The sequence below is a fragment of the Crinia signifera genome, chromosome 2 (assembly GCF_055691185.1).
Source record: "Crinia signifera chromosome 2, ASM5569118v1, whole genome shotgun sequence".
Classification (NCBI taxonomy): Eukaryota; Metazoa; Chordata; class Amphibia; order Anura; family Myobatrachidae; genus Crinia; species Crinia signifera.
In genome coordinates, this window is record NC_139218.1 from 35,466,991 (window position 1) to 35,482,224 (window position 15,234).

General features: G+C 41.4%; 2 long non-coding RNA genes across 2 annotated transcripts in view; one reads left to right on the forward strand and one right to left on the reverse strand.

The window, feature by feature from the left end:
* LOC146059563 (uncharacterized) overlaps window positions 1-4,620 on the reverse strand; it is a 389,618-nt gene extending 384,998 nt beyond the window's left edge. Inside the window, exons 1-2 of the long non-coding RNA XR_014470274.1 lie at window positions 4,484-4,620; window positions 3,987-4,262 (exon numbers count right to left, since the gene is read on the reverse strand). This is a non-coding gene — a long non-coding RNA (uncharacterized LOC146059563). The remainder of the gene's footprint in view (window positions 1-3,986; window positions 4,263-4,483) is intronic.
* Window positions 4,621-4,996: 376 nt separating this feature from the next.
* LOC146058712 (uncharacterized) lies at window positions 4,997-6,354 on the forward strand. The gene is made up of 2 exons (XR_014469911.1): window positions 4,997-5,536; window positions 5,636-6,354. It is a non-coding gene; the product is annotated as an uncharacterized LOC146058712 (long non-coding RNA).
* The last annotated feature ends 8,880 nt before the right edge of the window (window positions 6,355-15,234 follow it).

A 15,234-nucleotide genomic window follows, 5' to 3' on the forward strand; every position in this document is an offset into this window, starting at 1 on the left:
TAGGTTGGTGTGATATGCACCTATATGGCTCTGTTCATGTTTACTCTAGAGCAAGCCTGGCCAACCTGCGCCTCTTCAGCTGCTTTGAAACTACAAGACCCAGCATGCTGTGCAACAGTATTAATATTAGGGAATGCTAAAAGTGCTGCAGGGCATGCTGGGATATTTAGTTTCACAACAGCTAGAGAGCCACTGATTGGACACGCCTGCTTTAGAGTATGTAAGATGTGACATTGGGGTGCGTGTTCTCTTTTGTGGGGTGCACTAAATGACCGTATATAGCTGAGTCATACCTTGTAGTGGGCCTAATGAATTGGACACCATCACTGTACATCACAAGGACCAATGTGTCTATCTGTGCAATAAACATTCTGTAATGAACACTTGACTATTAAAAATCTAAGAGTAAGGACATATGTGTATTTTCACACTATTGGCATAGATTGGTCTAGAATGGGTGCACCCATATAATAATTATAATGACACCCCTTTGGTGTGGTGGCCATTTTCTTGGTGACTCACGCATGCACAGTAGATGGGTCTCAAAAATGAGGTGCAGGTGCCATTTTCCTGGAGACATACGCATGCGCATTAGACTCTGACAAAAAGCCAGAGTCTACAGTGATGGGGCTGCCCCCTTCTCTCTTAATGCCCCCCATCCCGCGTCACATATTGGCCTTTATTCAGATCTGATCGCATTACAATTTTTTTTGGGAAATGGGCAAAACCATGCTGCACTACAGGTAGGGCAGATGTAACATGTTCAGAGAGAGTTAGATTTGTGTGAGTTATTTTGTTTCTGTGCAGGGTAAATACTGACTGCATTATTTTTGCACTGCAATTTAGATTTCAGTTTCAACACACCCCACCCAAATTGAACTCTCTCTGACAATGTTACATCTGCCCCACCTGCAGTGTACATGGTTTTGCCCATTTTCCAAACAAATTTGTACTGCAATCAGATCTGAATAAGGGCCATAGGGGGAGATGTAACAAGCTTTGGAAAGACATAAAGTGGATAAATATGAAGTACAATACCAGGAGGTTTAACAGGAGGTGTCTATCTCTCTCCACTTTTTCCAAGATTTGATGCATTTTGCCCAGCATTTCTATGGGTGCACCCAATGTTTTTGTGGGCACGCCCACTGCAACCGCCCCCTGTCTGCCCATCATGTTCCCTCCGGGGGTTTGTGCATGCGCTTAAGTGACTATGTGCATGCATAAGGCAACTAAGTTGAAATGCCATCATTAAAATCGGGATGGCCATGGTTTTCATTGCCATAGATCATGGGTCCTCAAACTGCGACCCTCCAGATGTTGTGAAACTACAAATCCCAGCATGCCTTGCCAGTTTTGCTATAAGGGAGTGTTAAAACTGTGGCAAGGCATGCTGGGATTTGTAGTTTCACAACATCTGGAGGGCCGCAGTTTGAGGACCCATGCCATAGATGGTAGTGCAACTGGCCATCTATAGTTGCACATTATGCAATGGATGACCATGAATGTTTTTTCATATCGATGGTCATTCATTTTCTATGAATGATTGGCCTGTGTGCCAATAAAAATATGGTGGTGGGGTTTCACGGGTGCCGGGGGTGGAGCTATGGTCTATTTGTTTATGCATGAGATCGATGGAGGAAAACCATCTGATTTTCCCCCATCAATGGCAAAACTATTCTACATCGACAATAAACCATCAATGATTTCGAATCATCGATGGTCGATGGCCATCCCTACATTAGAATTCACAGATTATAGGCAATGACATTAGAATTCACAGCTTCCGCAGACACTTAGCGTAAGTAATAACATTTTAACACCACTTGTGCATTATACTAATGTACACATTACAGGATTTTCAATTGAAGAGGGCAACTGACTTTGAATCTATTTTTTTTTTTTTTGCACGGTACTAAAACATTTACAATCATAAATCCTTAAAGCTCCACATGAACCAGGAACTGAATATAAATCCCAATCACTAACAATTTCCATGACATAAGCGACCTCTGCAGTACACAGCAACGCTAATCTCACAATTCCAGGCAGGTGATACAACGCTAATGGCTAAACAGATTCAACAACGCTCTGATCTCCCCACGTCAACTGAAAAATGCATGTGAACGGGAAAACTTGGATATACTCCTGAGTCTGGGCGGCTTTGCTGCTAAATAGCCAGTGATCCCAACTCTTGCCAGAGCCCCCCCACCCTTCGTTAGTCTCCCGCTGCCACAGAGGGTTTACACTGAGAATCTGAGCACATGGCACGCATGCAAAAACACGGAAAGAAGAAATCTGAAAGTGGATCCCAACAGAAAAAAAAAAGCAACTTCTCTCTCCTAAATCCAACACAGTTTTTTAAGCGTCCTTATTTCCAAGAAACTCTAATTTATAACATGGGGAAGATTTTTTTTGGCACAGGCACCAGTGCAGATGTTATTCCTTAAGGAAGGCTGCCTTGATTGCCTGGGTGAATAATGGCCAAGCCTTGGCACCAAGCCAGTACTCCTCTTACAGCAAAATGTATAAAACCACTCTTCTACAGAGTGAGGCCCCCAATAAGATAATATATTATTACGCATGATTCAAATTACAGGATCTGCAGTAGGGGAGAGAGCGGCTGATGCAAGTCAGCCGCACACTGAATACTGATGTTGGGATGATGGAATGCAACGTGCTTGGAAAGAACCACAGTTTACCGTTCGCCTCCTCTGTATTCCTTTCAAAGTGACTGCACGCCTGATTATTCCCATCTCATTTCTCATTGGCTGATAGAGACGTTTCTCAAGGCTCGTTTTCAATTCACGGTTTCTGGATAGGGTTCCCTCAACTTATTTAAATGTTTGATTTCCCTTAGCAATTTTAGAAATAATAATAATAAAAAAAAACGTAACCGTAATGCTTGTCCTATGGCGATTCTTATATCATTTTATTCTGTCTTTCTTTGTAAGGGACTGGCCGGCATTGTGGAGCAATTTGATGAAAGGCCTTGGACAGTTCCTTTTTTTTTATTTTTAAATAAAACATTTGTGTAGTATTGGTTCTTTGTTATAACCGCTGCCAATTATTATATTATTGCAAATTATTATTATATTATTGCCAGTAATAAAAAATGTATATTATTATTCACAGAATAAAACACAGTAAGTATGTATGTATGTATGTATGTATGTATGTATGTATGTTAAAGGTGAAAGTGCAAAAACAATGCATAATCTTACATGAGTCATATCTTAAAAGGACAAGATGTTTTCCTCTGTGTTTAGCTACCGGAAGGTAATGGATTTATAAAGAATATATATATTTTTATTATTTATTTCATTGAGCGGGATTGCTAACGCTATCATATCATTTTCACTGCATGCAAGTATTTCCTTATGAGAACGCTGGTATTTTCCCTGCGGCTCATTTCTTACCAGTTCATCATGAATTTCTATCTGAAAAGATGCAAATAGAGCATTTTATGTTGGGAGCAGGGATTACAATCACCTGGGGGGGGGGGGAACAACTCTTTACGCTTATTAAAAATAATAAACAACCCCTCCTCCCCCCATTCGTTAATCGGGTTTTGACTTCAGTACTTTATGGCATTGCCAAAAAGATCATCATGTTTGGAATGAATGTATTTTTACGGCCATTGCGGAAGACGTCAATCTTGAAAGCAAATCTGCGTTCGTTTCCTGCGCATCCTAATCTAGGTGCAAAGACCGTAAAATAAATAAATAAATAGCGTTTGATCTGCACCAATGTGTGCAGTCACAGGAAACGGTTAACATTTCATCTGCCGGGGTTAAAATGGAATAATTGTCCTAGTTACAATGAGAAACGGCACATGCTCACACAATGGTTGGAACGCTGCCAGCTGCTTTGCATAGCGTTTCAAATTATGCTGGCAGAATAATTAATGTAGGCACCTAATCCCACACAAAAAAAAAAAAAATTGTTAAACAAGGTTTATGACTGCATGATGTAAATGAGTTTCTCACCAATGATGTCACTGATTGGCTGAGATGAGAAGCTGGGTTTCGAACAGTGCGGCTTGGCCGGATTGGCTGCTAGCTTTTCTGGCTACTGAATGCTCAGTCAGACTCGTTCTCTTTTGCTTGTTGTTTCATGGCGAATCTAGCCCAGCTGTGCCTCCATAGCAGACGTACTGTAGCAAGGCTCTACCTCCTGCTTCTCACAGCTCTTATCTGTAAGGCAGTCGCTGCTGTGAAATACCAGCCCTTGGCAGCGAGCCCAGACTGCGCTCTTACATTGGTCTATAATACAAAAAAAAAAGTATTCAAGAAAATATAAATTAAAAATATGAAGTCATTAAACAGACCAAAGGAAGCCTTTGCAATCCATTTGTGTGTTTGTTTATTATTTCACCACTCTTTCCCCTTGATTTCCAGCCCACGTAAAGCACTTTCGTTAAAATTAATTATTTTTAGCTAAAAATAGAAAAAAAACATACATTCTAAAAAAAAAATGAATTTACCTCATTAACCAATTTCTTCCCCGTACTTAAAAAAAAATTAATTATGAATTTATCAGCGAAACGTCAACGTAGACTCCAAAAGGATAATTACGCCCCTGTCATTATTTTCTGGCTTTAATGAGCGTTCGTAACAGCTATGCAAATTAAAAAAAAAATTAAAAAAAAAAAAAGGGAGGGGGGGGGGGGGTGGTGGTAATAAAATGAAAAATAAATAAATAAAAGCAGCAGAAAGATAGAAAGGGGAATCTGTTCAGCTTGTACAGTCAGCTGTCTGGCCCCTTGACAAAAAGGAATGCAGTCACATCATGTGCACCAGACAATGGAGTACCTTAAGCTTTTCCCTAGACAAGTCCTTTATAACCAGTCTGTATATGTGCTGCAGACAGTGGCCAATCAGCAAACTGCTTTCTGAAGCTACGCTACAATAGGTGCAGTGGTCACTGTGTCCTGATACAAGCACAGGTTCATGCATTGAGTATGTATGCATAATGACTGTAATATTTTCTGGGATATAAGCAGAGCAGGGTTCCTAATTCCTCAGTTATAATCATCCTCAGCCTGATTACTGCACACAAGCCGCACTAGAACTGTGGGAGGGACTAAATAGCGCGCGTCACATACATATGCTTAAATGCACAGTCAATTATACAAGGAAAAGCGACCATTATTTCACATGCGCGTAATTATACCATTAGATGACGGAGAGTCTTGGCTGAAATAATCTCATTAACCAGTTTCATTTTGTGGGGTCGCCAGTATTCATTATTTAGTTGACGAGAAATAGAGAACAGTGGGCTAAAAAAAAAAAGGTAACGCAACCTTTTAGGTGCTGGGTGTCTGTGCACCTGAGACCGCTGTCTCGCACAAAGGGTTAAAGTAATCACGGTAGGATTGGCAAGAAACCCGAGATTCTCAGCCTGTTCTTAAAGATGGATGTAAAAAAAAAAAATTAAATCTGCATAAACCCAGGAGGCGTATTACAAACCTTTATAATTGGACACCTAATGGGCTCATTCGACGACGTGTGAAATAAAGTGTCACGAAAGTACCACAGTACGTTTCTACGAATTAGTTAAATGGAGCCGCCCGCACTGCATTGTGGGAATCTCCATGCTAATTTGAGCCTTTTTTTTTTTTTTTTTATGTATTCAGGATTAACATATTCATGAAGAAAATGATTGTTATGACTGCAGATCCAACCACAAGAGTAAGCAAACGCTCAACCAGAAAAGCGTGCACAAATAAAATCAAGAGGAGAAAACACCGTCCGGAGTTTTTACCCCCCTCTATTTTTTTTTTGGAAGGATATCAATTTTCAATATTTAAAATCCGGTAAGTATACTGACCTTCAACGGCGAGCAAGGAGGATATGTCACTTGGCATCTTACCCGTAGTCTCTCATGATGCGAGATCAGCCGTCATCTGAGTGTTTTTGAAGTTCAGTATCATCACTACCAGATGGTTTGTTTTTATTACAAGAAGATATATGTATTGCTATGGAGAATATGACGAGATGGGACAGAACAAAGGCTAGCCTGTATCCCTATGCTATTGTTGACTTGGTTCTCTCTTAGTGCTGCGCACCATTACACACAATGGTACTGGAACTGCGTACGCCAGCAATAACTTTACAACTGGACAGAATATCTCCAGCACTACGGCTCGGAATGGGGCAATTACACTGTTTGAATGTGAAATGTAAAAGCATGGTATTATGTCTGATTCCACTGCAGGATTCCTTTTATATCTTACTGTTCTAAGGGAAAAACACATCGCTTGTGAACTGTGCTGCAGGTGACTAAAAAGTTAATAATACCTCCTTATAGTCATACTGCCTATGTAGAAAAATAATAAACAAAGTGTATAACGTATTACAGTTCAGTGTCCTCTCTGTAATGTTTTTAGGATGCGATAAAAACTATTTTATTTATGGTATTGCTGTTTAGTGATTTATTTATTTATTGTGGGGGAGATGTATGGAATTTGAAGAGAGAGAATAAGAGAAAGATAACGTTCCAACCAATAATCTTTTAACAGGCTGTGTTTGAAAATTGGCAGTTAAAAACTGGTTGGCAATTTATTTCTCTCCAACGTTTGGTACATCTCCCCCTTGTGGAAATGGTACTGTGTGGAAATGGTACTGCTTATAGTTGAGTATATCCTAACAACTTTTCGGAATATAATTTAAACAAATTGGTTGCCTAGATGAAACTTCCCAAAGTTTGGGCACAGGAAATGTCCAAATTCCGAAAGACCCTCTTTGTGAAGAGGTGACAGGGTTTTCGATTAAAATAATGCGTTAAGAACATGAGTAGACAACTGTCACCATACCACCGCGTACCGCTTATTCCCCTTTGGTGTGAAATAGGATTCACTTGTTTGCATTTTTACTCTGCGCCTTGATAATGATTTACTTAGGGCCAGATGCGCTAAGCTTCACAAAGTGATAAACAACCAGCCAATCAGCTCCTACCTGTCATGTTACAGACTGGGCTTGAAAAATGTCTGCCCTATCTTCACGAATACTTCTCAAGTTGTTTTATGACCCGCAAAGACTTTATATCACTCACTCACTCACCCATTTAAAAAAAAATATAGCCTTTGTTACCTAGTTCTTACAGGTAGCAACATATACCAGCCAATCGTCTTATTTATTTTCAATTTTTGCTTATAATGACCTCCTATCTGTCACCGCCATACCATAGGTTTTCCCCTTTTAAGTAAACATCATCAACTAAAGTAATAAAGCAAACTTAATTGTTGGCGTTTACAAATTAAGTCAGATTATGCCAATTAAGCCAATTGAATTAAAAAAAAATTATCATTCTGAGATGAATGATTAATGTTAGTATGGGGATTGGGACGGACCAAGAATGGATGGCAAACAACATAACAAAACAAAACCGCCATTCAAAGAAACCAAACATTAGTGTTCAACTCTCTTAAATAATTCATGATTGGCCACAATAAATCATAGGAGAGCACAATACTAATCTAAATAACAGTCGAATAGCCATTATTCTGCCAGCATGCAAAAAAACGAAATCAGAACAAGAAACAAAACCAGGGCAGGAGGGATTTCCAGAAGGAACATCTGCAACAAACACACCCCCTACACCCAAATAGTTAATAGACCTGAACCAGATTCTGACACTGTAATTAAATCAGCACCCAAAAAGTTCTTAGAAGGGGGAAGGATAGGACTTTTTCTAGACCTACCTAGTGGTTTAATTATACCCCTTTCACATTGCACTTTTAAAATGGTATATTGCTGTTTTTTTCCCATTTTAAAACGTTTAAGGCTGCAATGTGAAAGTGCCAAAGTTAATTTACCGGTTAAAGATAACCGGTATTTCAACACGGTTAAAAAGCAGAGTCCTACACGTTTTAAAGCCGTTTTTTAGGCAGTGTGAATGGCTCTATTTCAATGGCTTGAAACGTGTCCCTTTGGGGTTAAACGGGTTGAATTTTGAATGGTATTAAATGATTTTTAAAACGGATTTCACCTGCAATGTGAAAGGTCTCAAGGCTCAGACCCGTTTTAAAGTCCCATTTAAGAATACCGTGTCATTACCCATTTCTGCAATGTGAAAGCAGTATTAGGCTCATCCAGAGTTACAGAGTTACCTGACTCACTTGTCTTCATTTCTGTTCCAACTATGACTAATTAGATTTACCAGTGGACCAATCACATGGAAGCTCTACCGCAAATGCTTAATCTGCACTTCAGAAGCAAATACTTTCACTTTCAACATCTCATACCCTCCAACATCTGAAGAGCAAAAACCAATAAAAAATTCGGAAAGGAGGCAGGCCACGGGTATTTCCTGTACTTTCAATTGGCAGTTGGAGACCCCCAAAAAAGGTACAGGCCATAAAAAAAATGTTACCAAGAAGGTACAGTTGGAGGGTAGGACATCTGTGCATCAGTTTGCAAACCAAACGGTACTTGTGTATTATCTGGGTGCATAAGATTTCCATCGGGTCCCATCGTACAATCAAAAATCGGGTCCCATCGCATTGCATGCGATATGATCGCATGCGATGCGATGCGACCCGATTTTTAATTGTACAGGCACCCTGATGCCTGATTCCTATGTTAAATGCCCCCCCAGACGCGTCCTCCGACGTTTTCATACCCCCACTATCCACATCGGAGTGGAGTTGATCTTAGATAGTGTGGCAAGCGCAGCGAGCCACCGAGTCCGAAGCGTGGCGAGTGCAGCGGGCCCCGCGCGGGGACGCGGATTACTGTATTCCGCCTCCCCTCGTGGGTCTCGCTGCGCTCGCCACGCTTCGGGAACGGTGGATCGGTGGCTCGCTGCGCTTGCCACACTATCTAAGATCAACTCCACGCTGATGTGGATAGTGGGGGCATGAAAAGGTCTGAGGACGCGTACCGCCGGCGCTCGCCACGCTTCGGGTTGGCGTTGATAGTGGGGTGGCATTAACAATGGGGGGCCATTTAACATAGTAATGACCCATCAGGGTGGGTGTACAATTAAAAATCGGGTCTGGGGGGGGGGGGGCATTTAACATAGGAATAAGCCCAAATCGGCTATGATCGTGTCGCATCGCATGCCATTATAATGGCATGCGATACGACGCAATATAAAAATGATACAGTCAGGTTTTAAAAACCCTGAAATCGGGTCCCATCGGGTCCCATCGCATACCTTAATTAGTGGCATGCAATGCGATGCGATGGGTGCCCAGATAATACACAAGTACCAACCAAACTGATACCTGGCATATAGTAGTAAATACTCACCTGCTGTATTGTCAAGTAATAAAGTGTATATTCTTATTTATATAATGTTTTTACATTTCTATTAGTCCTTCAACATCGGATATCTTAATATGATGTGCTCAAATACATCATGGCATAGGCATGTGGTATAAGGCATTAGGGTCAGTGAAGCTGGACAGTGAGTGGGCAACAGCCTCAGGGAAAGGGGTGGAGATTTATGGGACTACGTTCCCGTTACTGTGGGGGCATGCCAATCACTCTCCGAGATGGTGGTCAGCCCTTGTGACACACTCTGAATAACACGCTATTTGCCTGCTGCTCTACTCTACCCCTCTTCACCGCGTGACACTGTGGCCCGGTGTTGGGACAGTCCTAGGAAAACGGGACTCTCCTGCTGAATGTGGGACCGTTGGGAGGTATGCCATTGTACCATCTATAATTCAGCTCCTCAATTTGGTTGGTGCTGGTCACCTAGCTCCTAACTGGGCTGCAGCCTGAGACCACAACTAATCAGCACATTGCTACTGACACTGAAGAAGAAAAAATACTGTACCTTAATTAGTGCTCAATTAGCTAGGGAAAGGATAAACCTTCGGGTGCCGGACGGGGTCCCGACGGTCGGGATCCCGACAGGCATTCACCCGACGTCGGGATTCCGACTGTCAAAACACCAACAGCCGGGTTCCCGACGGCCACCTGCTATTTTCCCTCGTGGGGGTCCACGACCCCCATAGAGGGAGAATAGAATAGGTGGCTCGCGTAGCTTAGTTGCGCTCACCATGCTGTCTGGGTCCACCCAGTTGGGATCCCGACATCGGGATAATGACTGTCGGGATCCTGACTGTCGGACCCCTATACCACACCCAAACCTTCCACATCTACTTATGGGCCCTCAAGGTTGGGTGAACCTACAATTAATACACATTAATGTAACACAGGGCAATCCTGTTGAGACTTTGAAGAGGTTAAGAACATACACGGACATAGAGTTGCAAACAGACGACCATATATCTGCAGGAATTGCCACTACAAGGTAAGTCTCCCATATCCACAATGATTGGGACCAGAAGTAATTTGGATGTTGGATTTTTCAGTATTTTAAAAACTTTGCCTACCATAATGTAATATCTTAGGGATGGGACCCAAGTCTAAACACAGAATGGATGTATGTTTACTATACGTCTTATACACACATATAGCGTAAAGGTAATTTTATACAATATTTGTAATTTGCAAATAATTTATGCATAAAACAAAGTTTGTGTATTGATCCATCACAAAGCAGAGTTGTCACTATCTCCAACAATGGGCCTTATTCGAGTTCACTCTTTCAGACAAAATCCTTCTTAGATGGGCAAAACCATGTGCACTGCAGGGGGGCAGATGTAACTTGTGCAGATCTAATTAGATTTGGGTGGGGTTTTACTTCAAAGTGAGATCTATATTGCAGTGTTAAAATAAAGCAGCCAGTATTTACCCTGCAAAGAATCACCAAAAAATCACCAAATCTATTTCTATCTGCACATGTTACATCTGCCCCCCTGCAGTGCACATGGTTTTGTCCATCTAAGAAGGATTTTGTCTGAAAGAGTGAACTAGAATAAGGCCCAATGATGGAAGTTCTATTGAAAAGGGGGTGTTGCCCATAGCAACCAATCAGACTTTACTTATTTATTTAGCGCCTTCTAAAATCTTATTGGTTGCTATGGGCAACATTCCATCTTCAATAGAACTCCCATCTTAGTAAATTTACCACTTTATTTCAGAATTTAGGAGACTCAACTGGGTAAATTAATTAAACTAAGATGGGAATATTATTTATGATGGCATGTTGCCCAAAGCATACCCTCAGATTCTGAGTCAGATGTATCAAGCTTCAAACAAGTGATAAAGTGGAGAGTGATAAACAGCCAGCCAATCGGCTCCTACCTGTCATTTTTCAAACCCGGCCTGTAACATGGCAGGAGCTGATTGGCTGGTTGTTTTTCGCTCTACACTTGATCACTTTTTGAAGCTTGATACATCTGGTCCTCTATCTATTATCTTTAGTAGGTATTAAACAAATAAGAAGTAGACTTTGATAGGCTGTGGTGCAGTGGCGTAACAACAAATTATGCAACCCCCCCGCCCGAAAAATTTCGCCCCCCAGTTAAGACCCCCTAGCTAAGACACACCCTGCCCAGTTAAGACCGCCCCATCCTTCCTTACCCCTGTGGCTGGACATGGACCTGCTGCCGCATCTGCTGTTGGCACTGCAACAACTGCACCCGCAGACCCCCGGCGCCCACACTTAGTCAGCGCCTTCCCGCCATTGTGGGGTCTGTGGCCCTATAGTTATGCCCCTGTTGCGATGGTTAACATCACATCTTCAATAGAACCTCCATCTTGGTAAATTTACCCCAACCTGTCCTAACAAAAGGGATCTATAACCGTTCAGTAAATCAGATGTGTCTATCAGGTCTTCTCCGTGCGATAATCCATGGAGATCATTCATCCTCTTTGGTTACAATAAATGGCGACTTTTATGCTTTAAAATTAATACCATATAAAATGTGTGTGATATTTAATACAGTAATATATTTTTTTAAATTAAAGTCAATGTTGGTAAATTGCACTATAATTCAGTGCCTGTGGCCTTCAGTGCATTATTAGCCTCATAAATAGATTCTACATGGTGTCAAGCTGGGATTACCTACAGTCTGAAATAAAATCCATTTCTAAATAGTGTTGGTTTCAACTTCATATAAAACAAATCAGGTGAACAACAAGTGTTCTTAATGCCTTCATCAACAATCTGTCTTGATAAAGGTCCAGTGGACCGAAACGCGTTGGTGGATCCAGAGTGTGAGCTGCCATATTTTTATCCAGACATGGTCGTATGTATTTGTATGTTATGCCTTATTTGGATTTATTTTAATTTTTTGCATTTTTGAAAATATTTTTATATCTAATTACATTGTATTGGACATTATATTTTGCTATATGGATTTTGTGTAAGCCCGTTTTTTGTCTATTGGGAGGGAACCATTGGGAAGATCGAACCATTTTAGCCATTAAAACACATTTGTGGACCAATGGTGTCTCAGGAAATCCTTGAAGGAAATCAGGTGTTGCAGATATGTTTGCATACAGCCCGACTCCGTGATTAACTGTACGCTTTACTGGATGTTGAATACCATTAGAAAACCATAGAGTTTGAATAAGGGGATTGAAGCAGAAAAGAAACCGCTATATATGTGACCCATGCCTCCCAACTTTTGATTGTCCCAAAGAGGAACAGGGCGCGTGTCGTAGATGCGTGTCAAAAATTTTGGGGCATGGCTTATTGGGAAAGGGGCGTGGCCTGTACTAGCTGCACTGCCGCAAGGCCACGCCCAGTTTTCTGTGGGGGCATGCCCAGCAGCTCCATCAGCTGCTGGCTATGCCCCCAGCCCCACTGGTTGCAGAAATGCACAGCATCTATTCATGGGTGACAGAGGGGGACTCCCAACTGCTCCCCCTGCCTCGGGACACTGCCAGCCCCAAGAGGGACGCGGGATTGTCCCCAAAAAAAACATGACGTTACCCCGATAAGCGGGACAGTTGGGAGGTATGGTTAACCTTTCACTGTCTTCCGTAAGTGTGGTATGCCATCCAGTTTTATTTTAGCATGGTTTCACTTCCCACATTGAGGGGAACAAGGGGATTGAAGCAGAAAGAGAAACCGTTATATGCGCTGACCTCATATTGTTTTCTGTAAGTGGGGTACGCTATCCAGTCTTACCATCACATATTGAAAATATACCTTTATATGCTTAATGTTCCTCAGATTGAGGTGAGTGAGGTACGCACAGAACCATTCCATCATTTGGAAACTACTCAGAAATCAGTGGGTTTTTTTTATTAAAAATACGGACACTGAATGATTTTACTCATTTGTTTTTTTGTATTTTTTTTAAACATTAGTAGAGCATCGTTCACCTATCACACACTTGAGTCCACACGGGATCATTTACCACATACTTGAGACATCGACTCCGATCACCAGGATTGGAATAATTCAGATATACCTATTAAAGGACTATTAACCATTTGTTCCAAGAGATGGAACAAATTTTCTTCTTCCTTTTTTTTGATGTTTTATGTTTCACAAATTTGTTCACTATTCACATTTTTTTGCGCCACAGTGACAGTGTTTATTCAACTTTCTTTGTTTGTATTTAGTTATAGATCTGGTTAAGATCTATTTAGGCACCAATTTATCTTAAGGCAGCACCGCGCCCAGAACGGCTATCAATATTTTACCTTTTCGAACAGCAACCCTTGGGGCGGGCTGGGGGCAGACAGCGGCGGGAATGGGGCCTTCCCATGCAGGAGGGCTGATGTCCCAGGAATGCAATGTTCCCAGTTTACCGAATAGCCAATTAAATGGGAATACTTAGATAATCCTAATCTACAGTATATGTAGAAAACAACTAGACAGATCTTCAGAAGCATACTGCAGAGTATTCCAATAGGTTCTCCAAATAGCACAAATATTTCCAATGTATTGATATCAGAATCAGAATCATCTTTATTGGCCAGGTATACTTGCGTATGCTTGGAATTTTTTGTGGTAACAGTGCAGCATCAATCAGGGAACACAAGGGGGTGGGAAGAGAGGCATAAACATACATCACATACATTTCACATGTATCTAGAAAAGTTTGAGTTAGTATTTAGTATTTGGTATGTTCAATACTGTTTAGTTGGTGGACAGCTATTGGGAAGAAGCCTTTTGTAGTTCTTGTCGTCTTTGCTGGGATGGACCTAAAACGTCTGCCTGACAGAAGGGGTTCAAACAGGTTGTGGCCAGGGTGTAGCTTGTCCGCCAAGATCTTTCCTGCACGCTTATTGACCCTGGCTAGGTATAGTTCTTGGACAGTGGGGAGCTCCGCCCCAATCATCTTTTTTGCCATCCTCACCACTCTTTGCAACCTTCGTCTGTCATTCTCGTTTGCTCCTCCGAACCAGATTGTGATCGAGGAGCAAAGGACAGACTCTACTATGGCAGTGTAGAAGATGAGCAGCAGCTCTTGCGGGATGTTGAATTTCTTGAGTTGCCTCAGGAAGAACAACCGCTGCTGAGCCTGCTCATATGCTCCCTGACCTGCTCTGAAGGTGCAATACAAAAGTTGCAGTAATTTTTATAGAAATCACTGAGTCCCATTTTCTGTTCCACAAATGAATAGCAAAACCCCACAGCTGCGGGGAAAACCACACATTCTGCAGGATTTTTTTTAAATTGCCATCTGCAATTGAATTCCTCCCAAAGTGTTAAAAACACTGAACTACAAATTATCACCAAGCCAGGCTCTGAACTCCTCTGCTGCAATCAGACTAAGAACACAAAGTTTTCCAGATGGCACCTGGTACAGGTATATCCAGGCTTGCCCACAGTTGACTTGATTAATATAACAGTCAAATTGATTTAATCATTTGCACTGGAAATATTTAAAACCTGGACCACTAGAGAGCATCTGTCCTAGCACAATGACTCCTGACCTGCACACCTGACTGGTTGCTAGGAGACTGATGGAAGCCAGTAGGACTAACCTCACCGGTAGACGGTAGTTCTGAACTGTGCTTCTTTCAGATTCTTACAGATTATATTCTTAATATGTCAGCAATTTATAAACAGAACACAATATTAATCCGTGCTTTTTTTTTTGTATGACAAAAGCTATGGATACTATCATTTATTTATTTTTTTATTTACAATTTATTATATAGCGCTTCATATTCCGTAGCGGTTTACAGTTGGAAACAACAGTGATTAAACAGACTGGGTAGAAACAAGCAGACATGGAGGTAGGAGGGCCCTGCTCGCAAGCTTACAATCTATAGACTATAATTTAAACTCACCTCTAGCTTGCTATGTTCATGTAGCCTAGTCAGGTGTCTCTCTTTTTTGGTGAGCACTGGGTACGTTGAAGTAAAAAATAACAATGTTTATATTTATTATAATTAGTTATAGCCTGTC